Genomic DNA, 16,122 nt, shown 5'->3' with positions numbered 1-16,122 from the left:
GAACACTCTAACATCGGCTCGGGGATTCAGTCTAGCAACCTTTTGGGAACACTCTAACATCGGCTCGGGGATTCAGTCTAGCAACCTTTTGGGAACACTCTAACATCGGCTCGGGGATTCAGTCTAGCAACCTTTTGGGAACACTCTAACATCGGCTCGGGGATTCAGTCTAGCAACCTTTTGGGAACACTCTAACATCGGCTCGGGGATTCAGTCTAGCAACCTTTTGGGAACACTCTAACATCGGCTCGGGGATTCAGTCTAGCAACCTTTTGGGAACACTCTAACATCGGCTACAGTCTGCAACTCCCTAACATTTTCAGTCTAGCAACCTCTCTCATCGCTCTGTTTCTCTTTTGGTTACTAGCCCAACTCTCTCTCTGTTTCTCTCTCTCTCTCTCTGTTTCTCTCTCTTTGTTTCTCTCTCTCTCTCTTTCTATCTCTTTTTCTCTCTCTGTTTTTCTCTCTCTCTCTGTTTCTCTCTCTCTCTGTTTCTCTCTCTCTCTCTCTCTCTGTCTCTCTCTCTCTCTGTTTCTCTCTCTCTCTGTTTCTCTCTCTCTGTTTCTCTCTCTCTCTCTCTCTTTCTCTCTCTCTCTGTTTCTTTCTCTCTCTGTTTCTCTCTCTCTTTCTTTCTCTCTCTCTCTCTCTCTCTCTCTCTCTCTCTCTCTCTCTCTCTCTCTCTCTCTCTCTCTCTCTGTTTCTCTCTCTCTGTTTCTCTCTCTCTCTGTCTGTATCTTTCTCTCTCTGTCTTACATTACTGCAACATTACCCCCTAAGGTGTGTCTGTGTGTGTGTGTGCCTCTGTGGTTTGTGTGTCTCTGTGGTGTGTGTGTGTAGCTGAGTGAGGACAGGTCTGGGTCAGACAGTGTGAGGCCAGGTGTGAGGGACAGTGGTTACAACACACACGGACTGCTGGGACTCAGACCGACACACACAGACAAACACACCACACAGACACACACAGATAAACAGTCTCTCTCTAAACCCCACACAGACAACACACCACACAGACACACACAGGACAACTCCCTGGACAGGTGACACACACAGACAAACACACCACACAGACACACACAGATAAACACACCACACAGACACAGACAAACACACCACACAGACACACACAGATAAACACACCACACAGACACACACAGACACACCACACAGACACACACAGATAAACACACCACACAGACACACACAGATAAACACACCACACAGACACACACAGATAAACACACCACACAGACACACACAGATAAACACACCACACAGACACACACAGATAAACACACCACACAGACACACACAGATAAACACACCACACAGACACACACAGATAAACACACCACACAGACAAACAGATAAACACCACACAGACACACACAGATAAACACACCACACAGACACAGATAAACACACCACACAGACACACACAGATAAACACACCACACAGACACACACAGACACACACAGATAAACACACCACACAGACACACACAGATAAACACACCACACAGACACACACAGATAAACACACCACACAGATAAACACACCACACAGACACACACACACCACACAGACACACACACACCACACAGACACACACAGATAAACACACCACACAGACACACACACACAGACACACACAGACAAACACACACACCACAGACACACACAGATAAACACACCACACAGACACACACAGATAAACACACCACACAGACACACACAGATAAACACACCACACAGACACACACACAGATAAACACACCACACAGACACACACAGACAAACACACCACACAGACACACACAGATAAACACACCACACAGATAAACACACCACACACACACACAGATAAACACACCACACAGACACACACACAGACAAACAGATAAACACACCACACAGACACACACAGACAAACACACAGATAAACACACCACACAGACACACACAGATAAACAAACACACCACACAGACACACACAGATAAACACACCACACAGACACACACAGATAAACACACCACACAGATAAACACACACACCACACAGACACACACAGACAAACACACCACACAGACACACACAGACAAACACACCACACAGACACACACAGATAAACACACCACACAGACACACACAGATAAACACACCACACAGACACACACGCCGTTATTAAATTGAGACTATAATGTCCTTTAAATAAAGTTTGATTTGATTGACAGCCTGGATTCTTTTGGCTCGCGCTCCCAGACTAGCCCCTCCCCCGATGTCATCATCCATGGCAACAGTGATGGTAAGGTTCCTACGAAGATACACCCACACACACCACACACACACACAACAGTGATGGTAAGGTTCCTACGAAGATACACCCACACACACCACACACACACAACAGTGATGGTAAGATTCCTATGAAGGCAGACACACAGTTTTTATGTTACTGCTAGATCCTTTAATGACGCTCTCTCTCTCCCTCTTTCCCTCTTGTCTCTCTCTTTCCCTCTTGTCTCTCTCTTTCCCTCTCGTCTCTCTCCCTCTTTCCCTCTCGTCTCTCTCCCTCTTTCCCTCTTGTCTCTCTCTTTCCCTCTCGTCTCTCTCCCTCTTTCCCTCTCGTCTTTCTCTCCCTTCCTCTCGTCTCTCTCTCCCTCCCTCTCGTCTCTCCCTCCCTCTCGTCTCTCTCTCCCTCCCTCTCGTCTCTCTCCCTCCCTCTCGTCTCTCTCTTTCCCTCTCGTCTCTTTCCCTGTCTCTCTCCCTCTTTCCCTCTCGTCTCTCTCTCCCTCCCTCCCGTCTCTCCCTCCCTCCCGTCTCTCCCTCCCTCTCGTCTCTCCCTCCCTCTCGTCTCTCCCTCCCTCTCGTCTCTCTCTATCCCCCCCATCAGTTGACTCAGACGGCGATGCCCCCAACAGGAAGGCAGATGCCCCCAACAGGAAGGCAGATGCCCCCAACAGGAAGGCAGATGTCCGTCGTGATGACATGTTAGCTCGTCGTACGTCGGCCGGTGAATCACGGACCTTTGTTCCCTTTAACCAGTTCCTGCCCAATCGGAACGTCTCTGCCTACGTTCCCACCGCCAGACGCAGATCACGGCCCCAGGATGGAGAGCACGGCAGGTACACACACACACACACACACAGGTAGGTACACATACAGACACACACACACACACACACACACAGGTAGGTACACATACACACACACACACACACACACACACACACACACACACACACACACACACACACACACACACACACACACACACACACACACACACACACACACAGGTAGGTACACAGACACACATGCTCTTATTAAAGATCCTTTCCTTCCCTCCTTCCCTTCCCTCCTTCCCCTCCCTCCTTCCCTCCTTTCCTTCCCTCCTTCCCTTCTTCCTTCCCCTCCCTCCTTCCCTTCCATGCTTCCCCTCCCCTCCTTCTCTCCCCTCCTTCCCCTCCCCTCCTTCTCTCCCCTCCTTCCCTCCCTCCTTCCCCTCCCTCCTTCTCTCCTTCCCTTCCCTCCTTCCCCTCCCCTCCTTCTCTCCCCTCCTCCCTTCCCTCCTTCCCTTCCCTCCTTCCCCTCCCTCCTTCCCTCCTTCCCTACTTCCCCTCCCTCCTTCCCTTCCCTCTTCCCCTCCCTCCTTCCCTCCTTCCCCTCCCTCCTTCCCCTCCCTCCTTCCCTTCCCTCCTTCCCCTTCCCCTTCCCTCCTTCCCTTCCCTCCTTCCCTTCCCTCTTCCCCTCCCTCCTTCCCTTCCCTACTTCCCCTCCCTCCTTCCCCTCCCTCCTTCCCTTCCCTCCTTCCCCTCCCTCCTTCCCTCCTTCCCCTCCCTCCTTCCCTCCTTCCCTCCTTCCCCTCCCTGCTTCCCTCCTTCCCTTCCCTCCTTCCACTCCCTCCTTCCCTCGCTCCCTTCCCTCCTTCTCCTTACACCCTAACTCCCTCCTCCCTCCCTCCTCCCTCCTACACTCCCTCGCTCCCTTCCCTCCTTCTCCTTGCACCCTAACTCCCTCCCTCCTCCCTCCTTCCCCTCCCTCCTACAATCCCTCCCTCCCCTCTCTCCCTTCCCTTCCCTCCTTCTCCTCCCAGTCTCCCTCAGCCCATCTTAGAGGAGGGGGGAGGGGGGGAGGGGGGAGGTCCCTTTAAGAGACCACCAGGGCCCCGCTCCAGAAACTACAAGACAGTCACATGGGCCCCAGATGGGGAGGAGCCTAAAGAGGAAGAGGGGGGTCTTGGGCAGGAAGAGGAAGTGTTGAAACGGGAAGTAGAAGAACATCGGCGGCTGCAGAGGCTGGAGAAGGCGGGGATTAAAGTTCTGCCCGCTGTGATTCGCTACGGCAGGTCAGCAGGCATGTGGCGTGTCGGCCTATGGCTTGTGGCCTAAGCTGTGACATCACTGTGGTCGGCCTATGGCGTGTGGTCTATGCTGTGACATCACTGTGGTCGGCCTATGGCTTGTGGCCTAAGCTGTGACATCACTGTGGTCGGCCTATGACGTGTGGTCTATGCTGTGACATCACTGTGGTCGGCCTATGGCTTGTGGCCTAAGCTGTGACATCACTGTGGTCGGCCTATGGCTTGTGGCCTAAGCTGTGACATCACTGTGGTCGGCCTATGGCGTGTGGTCTATGCTGTGACATCACTGTGGTCGGCCTATGGCGTGTGGTCTATGCTGTGACATCACTGTGGTCGGCCTATGGCTTGTGGCCTAAGCTGTGACATCACTGTGGTCGGCCTATGGCGTGTGGTCTATGCTGTGACATCACTGTGGTCGGCCTATGGCGTGTGGTCTATGCTGTGACATCACTGTGGTCGGCCTATGACGTGTGGTCTATGCTGTGACATCACTGTGGTCGGCCTATGGCGTGTGGTCTATGCTGTGACATCACTGTGGTCGGCCTATGGCGTGTGGTCTATGCTGTGACATCACTGTGGTCGGCCTATGGCGTGTGGTCTATGCTGTGACATCACTGTGGTCGGCCGATGGCGTGTGGTCTATGCTGTGACATCACTGTGGTCGGCCTATGGAATGTGGTCTAAGCTGTGACATCACTGTGCTTTTGGTGCTTTGTTTCTCTGACTAATGTGATTAGTCATGTGGGAAGCTAGGAGAGCTGTCATTGGCTGCTGTCTGTTGTGGTCTTTAACTAGAACTAACTGTTACTGGAATGGATGGTCTTTAACTAGAACTATCTGTTACTGGAATGGATGGTCTTTAACTAGAACTATCTGTTACTGGAATGGATGGTCTTTAACTAGAACTATCTGTTACTGGAATGGATGGTCTTTAACTAGAACTATCTGTTACTGGAATGGATGGTCTTTAACTAGAACTAACTGTTAATGGAATGGATGGTCTTTAACTAGAACTATCTGTTACTGGAATGGAATGGATGGTCTTTAACTAGAACTATCTGTTAATGGAATGGAATGGATGGTCTTTAACTAGAACTATCTGTTAATGGAACGGATGGTCTTTAACTAGAACTATCTGTTACTGGAATGGATGGTCTTTAACTAGAACTATCTGTTACTGGAATGGATGGTCTTTAACTAGAACTATCTGTTACTGGAATGGATGGTCTTTAACTAGAACTAACTGTTAATGGAATGGATGGTCTTTAACTAGAACTATCTGTTACTGGAATGGAATGGATGGTCTTTAACTAGAACTATCTGTTAATGGAATGGAATGGATGGTCTTTAACTAGAACTATCTGTTAATGGAATGGATGGTCTTTAACTAGAACTATCTGTTACTGGAATGGATGGTCTTTAACTAGAACTATCTGTTACTGGAATGGATGGTCTTTAACTAGAACTATCTGTTACTGGAATGGATGGTCTTTAACTAGAACTATCTGTTACTGGAATGGATGGTCTTTAACTAGAACTATCTGTTACTGGAATGGATGGTCTTTAACTAGAACTATCTGTTAATGGAATGGATGGTCTTTAACTAGAACTATCTGTTACTGGAATGGAATGGATGGTCTTTAACTAGAACTATCTGTTACTGGAATGGATGGTCTTTAACTAGAACTAACTGTTACTGGAATGGAATGGATGGTCTTTAACTAGAACTAACTGTTACTGGAATGGATGGTCTTTAACTAGAACTATCTGTTACTGGAATGGATGGTCTTTAACTAGAACTATCTGTTAATGGAATGGATGTTCTTTAACTAGAACTATCTGTTACTGGAATGGATGGTCTTTAACTAGAACTATCTGTTACTGGAATGGATGGTCTTTAACTAGAACTATCTGTTACTGGAATGGATGGTCTTTAACTAGAACTAACTGTTACTGGAATGGATGGTCTTTAACTAGAACTATCTGTTACTGGAATGGATGGTCTTTAACTAGAACTAACTGTTACTGGAATGGATGGTCTTTAACTAGAATGGAACTGTTAATGGAATGGATGGTCTTTAACTAGAACTAACTGTTAATGGAATGGATGGTCTTTAACTAGAACTAACTGTTACTGGAATGGATGGTCTTTAACTAGAACTATCTGTTACTGGAATGGATGGTCTTTAACTAGAACTATCTGTTACTGGAATGGAATGGATGGTCTTTAACTAGAACTATCTGTTACTGGAATGGATGGTCTTTAACTAGAACTATCTGTTACTGGAATGGATGGTCTTTAACTAGAACTAACTGTTAATGGAATGGATGGTCTTTAACTAGAACTATCTGTTAATGGAATGGAATGGATGGTCTTTAACTAGAACTAACTGTTAATGGAATGGATGGTCTTTAACTAGAACTATCTGTTACTGGAATGGAATGGATGGTCTTTAACTAGAACTATCTGTTACTGGAATGGATGGTCTTTAACTAGAACTATCTGTTACTGGAATGGAATGGATGGTCTTTAACTAGAACTATCTGTTACTGGAATGGAATGGATGGTCTTTAACTAGAACTATCTGTTACTGGAATGGAATGGATGGTCTTTAACTAGAACTATCTGTTACTGGAATGGATGGTCTTTAACTAGAACTATCTGTTACTGGAATGGATGGTCTTTAACTAGAACTATCTGTTACTGGAATGGATGGTCTTTAACTAGAACTATCTGTTACTGGAATGGATGGTCTTTAACTAGAACTATCTGTTACTGGAATGGATGGTCTTTAACTAGAACTATCTGTTACTGGAATGGAATGGATGGTCTTTAACTAGAACTATCTGTTACTGGAATGGATGGTCTTTAACTAGAACTATCTGTTACTGGAATGGATGGTCTTTAACTAGAACTATCTGTTACTGGAATGGAATGGATGGTCTTTAACTAGAACTATCTGTTACTGGAATGGATGGTCTTTAACTAGAACTATCTGTTACTGGAATGGATGGTCTTTAACTAGAACTATCTGTTACTGGAATGGATGGTCTTTAACTAGAACTATCTGTTACTGGAATGGATGGTCTTTAACTAGAACTAACTGTTACTGGAATGGATGGTCTTTAACTAGAACTATCTGTTAATGGAATGGATGGTCTTTAACTAGAACTATCTGTTACTGGAATGGATGGTCTTTAACTAGAACTATCTGTTACTGGAATGGAATGGATGGTCTTTAACTAGAACTATCTGTTAATGGAATGGATGGTCTTTAACTAGAACTATCTGTTACTGGAATGGATGGTCTTTAACTAGAACTATCTGTTACTGGAATGGATGGTCTTTAACTAGAACTATCTGTTACTGGAATGGAATGGATGGTCTTTAACTAGAACTATCTGTTACTGGAATGGATGGTCTTTAACTAGAACTAACTGTTAATGGAATGGATGGTCTTTAACTAGAACTATCTGTTAATGGAATGGAATGGATGGTCTTTAACTAGAACTATCTGTTAATGGAATGGATGGTCTTTAACTAGAACTATCTGTTACTGGAATGGAATGGATGGTCTTTAACTAGAACTATCTGTTACTGGAATGGATGGTCTTTAACTAGAACTATCTGTTACTGGAATGGAATGGATGGTCTTTAACTAGAACTATCTGTTACTGGAATGGATGGTCTTTAACTAGAACTATCTGTTACTGGAATGGATGGTCTTTAACTAGAACTAACTGTTACTGGAATGGATGGTCTTTAACTAGAACTATCTGTTAATGGAATGGATGGTCTTTAACTAGAACTATCTGTTACTGGAATGGACTGGAATGGATGGTCTTTAACTAGAACTATCTGTTACTGGAATGGAAACTGAACTATCTGTTACTGGAATGGATGGTCTTTAACTAGAACTATCTGTTACTGGAATGGATGGTCTTTAACTAGAACTATCTGTTACTGGAATGGATGGTCTTTAACTAGAACTATCTGTTACTGGAATGGATGGTCTTTAACTAGAACTATCTGTTACTGGAATGGATGGTCTTTAACTAGAACTATCTGTTACTGGAATGGAATGGATGGTCTTTAACTAGAACTATCTGTTACTGGAATGGATGGTCTTTAACTAGAACTATCTGTTACTGGAATGGATGGTCTTTAACTAGAACTATCTGTTAACTGAATGGAATGGATGGTCTTTAACTAGAACTATCTGTTACTGGAATGGATGGTCTTTAACTAGAACTATCTGTTACTGGAATGGATGGTCTTTAACTAGAACTATCTGTTACTGGAATGGATGGTCTTTAACTAGAACTATCTGTTACTGGAATGGATGGTCTTTAACTAGAACTATCTGTTACTGGAATGGATGGTCTTTAACTAGAACTATCTGTTACTGGAATGGATGGTCTTTAACTAGAACTATCTGTTACTGGAATGGATGGTCTTTAACTAGAACTATCTGTTACTGGAATGGATGGTCTTTAACTAGAACTATCTGTTACTGGAATGGAACTATGGGAATGGATTTTAACTAGAACTATCTGTTACTGGAATGGATGGTCTTTAACTAGAACTATCTGTTACTGGAATGGATGGTCTTTAACTAGAACTATCTGTTACTGGAATGGATGGTCTTTAACTAGAACTATCTGTTACTGGAATGGAATGGTGGTCTTTAACTAGAACTATCTGTTACTGGAATGGATGGTCTTTAACTAGAACTATCTGTTACTGGAATGGATGGTCTTTAACTAGAACTATCTGTTACTGGAATGGATGGTCTTTAACTAGAACTATCTGTTACTGGAATGGATGGTCTTTAACTAGAACTATCTGTTACTGGAATGGATGGTGGTCTTTAACTAGAACTATCTGTTACTGGAATGGATGGTCTTTAACTAGAACTATCTGTTACTGGAATGGATGGTCTTTAACTAGAACTATCTGTTACTGGAATGGATGGTCTTTAACTAGAACTATCTGTTACTGGAATGGATGGTCTTTAACTAGAACTATCTGTTACTGGAATGGATGGTCTTTAACTAGAACTATCTGTTACTGGAATGGATGGTCTTTAACTAGAACTATCTGTTACTGGAATGGAATCTGTTACTGGAATGGATGGTCTTTAACTAGAACTATCTGTTACTGGAATGGATGGTCTTTAACTAGAACTATCTGTTACTGGAATGGATGGTCTTTAACTAGAACTATCTGTTACTGGAATGGATGGTCTTTAACTAGAACTATCTGTTACTGGAATGGATGGTCTTTAACTAGAACTATCTGTTACTGGAATGGATGGTCTTTAACTAGAACTATCTGTTACTGGAATGGATGGAATGGATCTTTAACTAGAACTATCTGTTACTGGAATGGATGGTCTTTAACTAGAACTATCTGTTACTGGAATGGATGGTCTTTAACTAGAACTATCTGTTACTGGAATGGATGGTCTTTAACTAGAACTATCTGTTACTGGAATGGATGGTCTTTAACTAGAACTATCTGTTACTGGAATGGATGGTCTTTAACTAGAACTATCTGTTACTGGAATGGAATGGTGGTCTTTAACTAGAACTATCTGTTACTGGAATGGATGGTCTTTAACTAGAACTATCTGTTACTGGAATGGATGGTCTTTAACTAGAACTATCTGTTACTGGAATGGAATGGATGGTCTTTAACTAGAACTATCTGTTACTGGAATGGATGGTCTTTAACTAGAACTATCTGTTAACTAGAACTATCTGTTACTGGAATGGATGGTCTTTAACTAGAACTATCTGTTACTGGAATGGATGGTCTTTAACTAGAACTATCTGTTACTGGAATGGATGGTCTTTAACTAGAACTATCTGTTACTGGAATGGATGGTCTTTAACTAGAACTATCTGTTACTGGAATGGATGGTCTTTAACTAGAACTATCTGTTACTGGAATGGAATGGATGGTCTTTAACTAGAACTATCTGTTACTGGAATGGATGGTCTTTAACTAGAACTATCTGTTTACTGGAATGGATGGTCTTTAACTAGAACTAACTGTTACTGGAATGGATGGTCTTTAACTAGAACTATCTGTTACTGGAATGGATGGTCTTTAACTAGAACTATCTGTTACTGGAATGGATGGTCTTTAACTAGAACTATCTGTTACTGGAATGGAATGGATGGTCTTTAACTAGAACTATCTGTTACTGGAATGGATGGTCTTTAACTAGAACTATCTGTTACTGGAATGGAATGGAATCTTTAACTAGAACTATCTGTTACTGGAATGGATGGTCTTTAACTAGAACTATCTGTTACTGGAATGGATGGTCTTTAACTAGAACTATCTGTTACTGGAATGGAAACTGAACTATCTGTTACTGGAATGGATGGTCTTTAACTAGAACTATCTGTTACTGGAATGGATGGTCTTTAACTAGAACTATCTGTTACTGGAATGGATGGTCTTTAACTAGAACTATCTGTTACTGGAATGGATGGTCTTTAACTAGAACTATCTGTTACTGGAATGGATGGTCTTTAACTGGTGGTCTTTAACTAGAACTATGTTACTGGAATGGAATGGATGGTCTTTAACTAGAACTATCTTACTGGAATGGATGGTCTTTAACTAGAACTATCTGTTACTGGAATGGATGGTCTTTAACTAGAACTAACTGTTACTGGAATGGATGGTCTTTAACTAGAACTATCTGTTACTGGAATGGATGGTCTTTAACTAGAACTATCTGTTACTGGAATGGATGGTCTTTAACTAGAACTATCTGTTACTGGAATGGAATGGTCTTTTAACTAGAACTATCTGTTACTGGAATGGATGGTCTTTAACTAGAACTATCTGTTACTGGAATGGATGGTCTTTAACTAGAACTATCTGTTACTGGAATGGATGGTCTTTAACTAGAACTATCTGTTACTGGAATGGATGGTCTTTAACTAGAACTATCTGTTACTGGAATGGATGGTCTTTAACTAGAACTATCTGTTACTGGAATGGATGGTCTTTAACTAGAACTATCTGTTACTGGAATGGAATGGATCTTTAACTAGAACTATCTGTTACTGGAATGGATGGTCTTTAACTAGAACTATCTGTTACTGGAATGGATGGTCTTTAACTAGAACTATCTGTTACTGGAATGGATGGTCTTTAACTAGAACTATCTGTTACTGGAATGGATGGTCTTTAACTAGAACTATCTGTTACTGGAATGGATGGTCTTTAACTAGAACTATCTGTTACTGGAATGGATGGTCTTTAACTAGAACTATCTGTTACTGGAATGGATGGTCTTTAACTAGAACTATCTGTTACTGGAATGGATGGTCTTTAACTAGAACTATCTGTTACTGGAATGGATGGTCTTTAACTAGAACTATCTGTTACTGGAATGGATGGTCTTTAACTAGAACTATCTGTTACTGGAATGGATGGTCTTTAACTAGAACTATCTGTTACTGGAATGGATGGTCTTTAACTAGAACTATCTGTTACTGGAATGGAATGGATGGTCTTTAACTAGAACTATCTGTTACTGGAATGGATGGTCTTTAACTAGAACTATCTGTTACTGGAATGGATGGTCTTTAACTAGAACTATCTGTTACTGGAATGGAATGGTTATGGAATGGATGGTCTTTAACTAGAACTATCTGTTACTGGAATGGATGGTCTTTAACTAGAACTATCTGTTACTGGAATGGATGGTCTTTAACTAGAACTATCTGTTACTGGAATGGATGGTCTTTAACTAGAACTATCTGTTACTGGAATGGATGGTTACTGGAATGGATGGTCTTTAACTAGAACTATCTGTTACTGGAATGGATGGTCTTTAACTAGAACTATCTGTTACTGGAATGGATGGTCTTTAACTAGAACTATCTGTTACTGGAATGGATGGTCTTTAACTAGAACTATCTGTTACTGGAATGGAATGGATGGTCTTTAACTAGAACTATCTGTTACTGGAATGGATGGTCTTTAACTAGAACTATCTGTTACTGGAATGGATAACTGAACTAACTGTTAACTTTAACTAGAAATGGATGGTCTTTAACTAGAACTATCTGTTAATGGAATGGAATGGATGGTCTTTAACTAGAACTATCTGTTACTGGAATGGATGGTCTTTAACTAGAACTATCTGTTACTGGAATGGATGGTCTTTAACTAGAACTATCTGTTACTGGAATGGATGGTCTTTAACTAGAACTATCTGTTACTGGAATGGAATGGATGGTCTTTAACTAGAACTATCTGTTACTGGAATGGATGGTCTTTAACTAGAACTATCTGTTACTGGAATGGATGGTCTTTAACTAGAACTAACTGTTACTGGAATGGATGGTCTTTAACTAGAACTATCTGTTACTGGAATGGATGGTCTTTAACTAGAACTATCTGTTACTGGAATGGATGGTCTTTAACTAGAACTATCTGTTACTGGAATGGAATGGATGGTCTTTAACTAGAACTATCTGTTACTGGAATGGATGGTCTTTAACTAGAACTATCTGTTACTGGAATGGATGGTCTTTAACTAGAACTATCTGTTACTGGAATGGATGGTCTTTAACTAGAACTAACTGTTACTGGAATGGATGGTCTTTAACTAGAACTATCTGTTACTGGAATGGATGGTCTTTAACTAGAACTATCTGTTACTGGAATGGAATGGATGGTCTTTAACTAGAACTATCTGTTACTGGAATGGATGGTCTTTAACTAGAACTAACTGTTACTGGAATGGATGGTCTTTAACTAGAACTATCTGTTACTGGAATGGATGGTCTTTAACTAGAACTATCTGTTACTGGAATGGATGGTCTTTAACTAGAACTATCTGTTACTGGAATGGAATGGATGGTCTTTAACTAGAACTATCTGTTACTGGAATGGATGGTCTTTAACTAGAACTATCTGTTACTGGAATGGATGGTCTTTAACTAGAACTATCTGTTACTGGAATGGATGGTCTTTAACTAGAACTATCTGTTACTGGAATGGATGGTCTTTAACTAGAACTAACTGTTACTGGAATGGATGGTCTTTAACTAGAACTATCTGTTACTGGAATGGAATGGATGGTCTTTAACTAGAACTATCTGTTACTGGAATGGATGGTCTTTAACTAGAACTATCTGTTACTGGAATGGATGGTCTTTAACTAGAACTATCTGTTACTGGAATGGATGGTCTTTAACTAGAACTATCTGTTACTGGAATGGATGGTCTTTAACTAGAACTATCTGTTACTGGAATGGATGGTCTTTAACTAGAACTATCTGTTACTGGAATGGATGGTCTTTAACTAGAACTATCTGTTACTGGAATGGAATGGATGGTCTTTAACTAGAACTATCTGTTACTGGAATGGATGGTCTTTAACTAGAACTATCTGTTACTGGAATGGATGGTCTTTAACTAGAAATATCTGTTACTGGAATGGATGGTCTTTAACTAGAACTATCTGTTACTGGAATGGATGGTCTTTAACTAGAACTATCTGTTACTGGAATGGATGGTCTTTAACTAGAACTATCTGTTACTGGAATGGATGGTCTTTAACTAGAACTATCTGTTACTGGAATGGATGGTCTTTAACTAGAACTATCTGTTACTGGAATGGATGGTCTTTAACTAGAACTATCTGTTACTGGAATGGATGGTCTTTAACTAGAACTATCTGTTACTGGAATGGATGGTCTTTAACTAGAACTATCTGTTACTGGAATGGATGGTCTTTAACTGGAACTGTTACTTGGATGGTCTTAACTAGAACTATCTGTTACTGGAATGGATGGTCTTTAACTAGAACTATCTGTTACTGGAATGGATGGTCTTTAACTAGAACTAACTGTTACTGGAATGGATGGTCTTTAACTAGAACTATCTGTTACTGGAATGGAATGGATGGTCTTTAACTAGAACTATCTGTTACTGGAATGGATGGTCTTTAACTAGAACTATCTGTTACTGGAATGGATGGTCTTTAACTAGAACTATCTGTTACTGGAATGGATGGTCTTTAACTAGAACTATCTGTTACTGGAATGGATGGTCTTTAACTAGAACTATCTGTTACTGGAATGGATGGTCTTTAACTAGAACTATCTGTTACTGGAATGGATGGTCTTTAACTAGAACTATCTGTTACTGGAATGGATGGTCTTTAACTAGAACTATCTGTTACTGGAATGGATGGTCTTTAACTAGAACTATCTGTTACTGGAATGGATGGTCTTTAACTAGAACTATCTGTTACTGGAATGGATGGTCTTTAACTAGAACTATCTGTTACTGGAATGGATGGTCTTTAACTAGAACTATCTGTTACTGGAATGGATGGTCTTTAACTAGAACTATCTGTTACTGGAATGGATGGTCTTTAACTAGAACTATCTGTTACTGGAATGGATGGTCTTTAACTAGAACTATCTGTTAATGGAATGGATGGTCTTTAACTAGAACTATCTGTTACTGGAATGGATGGTCTTTAACTAGAACTATCTGTTACTGGAATGGATGGTCTTTAACTAGAACTATCTGTTACTGGAATGGATGGTCTTTAACTAGAACTAACTGTTACTGGAATGGAATGGATGGTCTTTAACTAGAACTATCTGTTACTGGAATGGATGGTCTTTAACTAGAACTATCTGTTACTGGAATGGATGGTCTTTAACTAGAACTAACTGTTACTGGAATGGAATGGATGGTCTTTAACTAGAACTAACTGTTAATGGAATGGATGGTCTTTAACTAGAACTAACTGTTACTGGAATGGAATGGATGGTCTTTAACTAGAACTAACTGTTACTGGAATGGATGGTCTTTAACTAGAACTATCTGTTAATGGAATGGATGGTCTTTAACTAGAACTAACTGTTACTGGAATGGATGGTCTTTAACTAGAACTATCTGTTACTGGAATGGATGGTCTTTAACTAGAACTATCTGTTACTGGAATGGATGGTCTTTAACTAGAACTATCTGTTACTGGAATGGATGGTCTTTAACTAGAACTATCTGTTACTGGAATGGATGGTCTTTAACTAGAACTATCTGTTACTGGAATGGATGGTCTTTAACTAGAACTATCTGTTACTGGAATGGATGGTCTTTAACTAGAACTATCTGTTACTGGAATGGATGGTCTTTAACTGGAATGAATGATCTGTTACTGGAATGGATGGTCTTTAACTAGAACTATCTGTTACTGGAATGGATGGTCTTTAACTAGAACTAACTGTTACTGGAATGGATGGTCTTTAACTAGAACTATCTGTTACTGGAATGGAATGGATGGTCTTTAACTAGAACTATCTGTTACTGGAATGGATGGTCTTTAACTAGAACTATCTGTTACTGGAATGGATGGTCTTTAACTAGAACTATCTGTTACTGGAATGGATGGTCTTTAACTAGAACTATCTGTTACTGGAATGGATGGTCTTTAACTAGAACTATCTGTTACTGGAATGGATGGTCTTTAACTAGAACTATCTGTTACTGGAATGGATGGTCTTTAACTAGAACTATCTGTTACTGGAATGGATGGTCTTTAACTAGAACTATCTGTTACTGGAATGGATGGTCTTTAACTAGAACTATCTGTTACTGGAATGGATGGTCTTTAACTAGAACTATCTGTTACTGGAATGGATGGTCTTTAACTAGAACTATCTGTTACTGGAATGGATGGTCTTTAACTAGAACTATCTGTTACT

The 16,122-nt window shown here is 41.2% G+C and overlaps 1 protein-coding gene across 1 annotated transcript in view; it reads left to right on the top strand.

The window, feature by feature from the left end:
• The first annotated feature begins 4,101 nt into the window (after positions 1–4,101).
• Positions 4,102–16,122, top strand: part of LOC115123490 (daf-12-interacting protein 1-like) — a 118,999-nt gene continuing 106,978 nt past the window's right edge. The window contains exon 1 of the mRNA XM_065015940.1: positions 4,102–4,347. The gene's annotated coding sequence lies outside the window, so the exon portion shown is untranslated. The remainder of the gene's footprint in view (positions 4,348–16,122) is intronic.

The sequence above is a fragment of the Oncorhynchus nerka genome, unplaced genomic scaffold, assembly GCF_034236695.1.
Source record: "Oncorhynchus nerka isolate Pitt River unplaced genomic scaffold, Oner_Uvic_2.0 unplaced_scaffold_1203, whole genome shotgun sequence".
Taxonomy (NCBI): Eukaryota; Metazoa; Chordata; class Actinopteri; order Salmoniformes; family Salmonidae; genus Oncorhynchus; species Oncorhynchus nerka.
The sequence above is the reverse complement of the archived record's forward strand: the minus strand, read 5'-3'. Positions and strand labels throughout refer to the sequence as shown.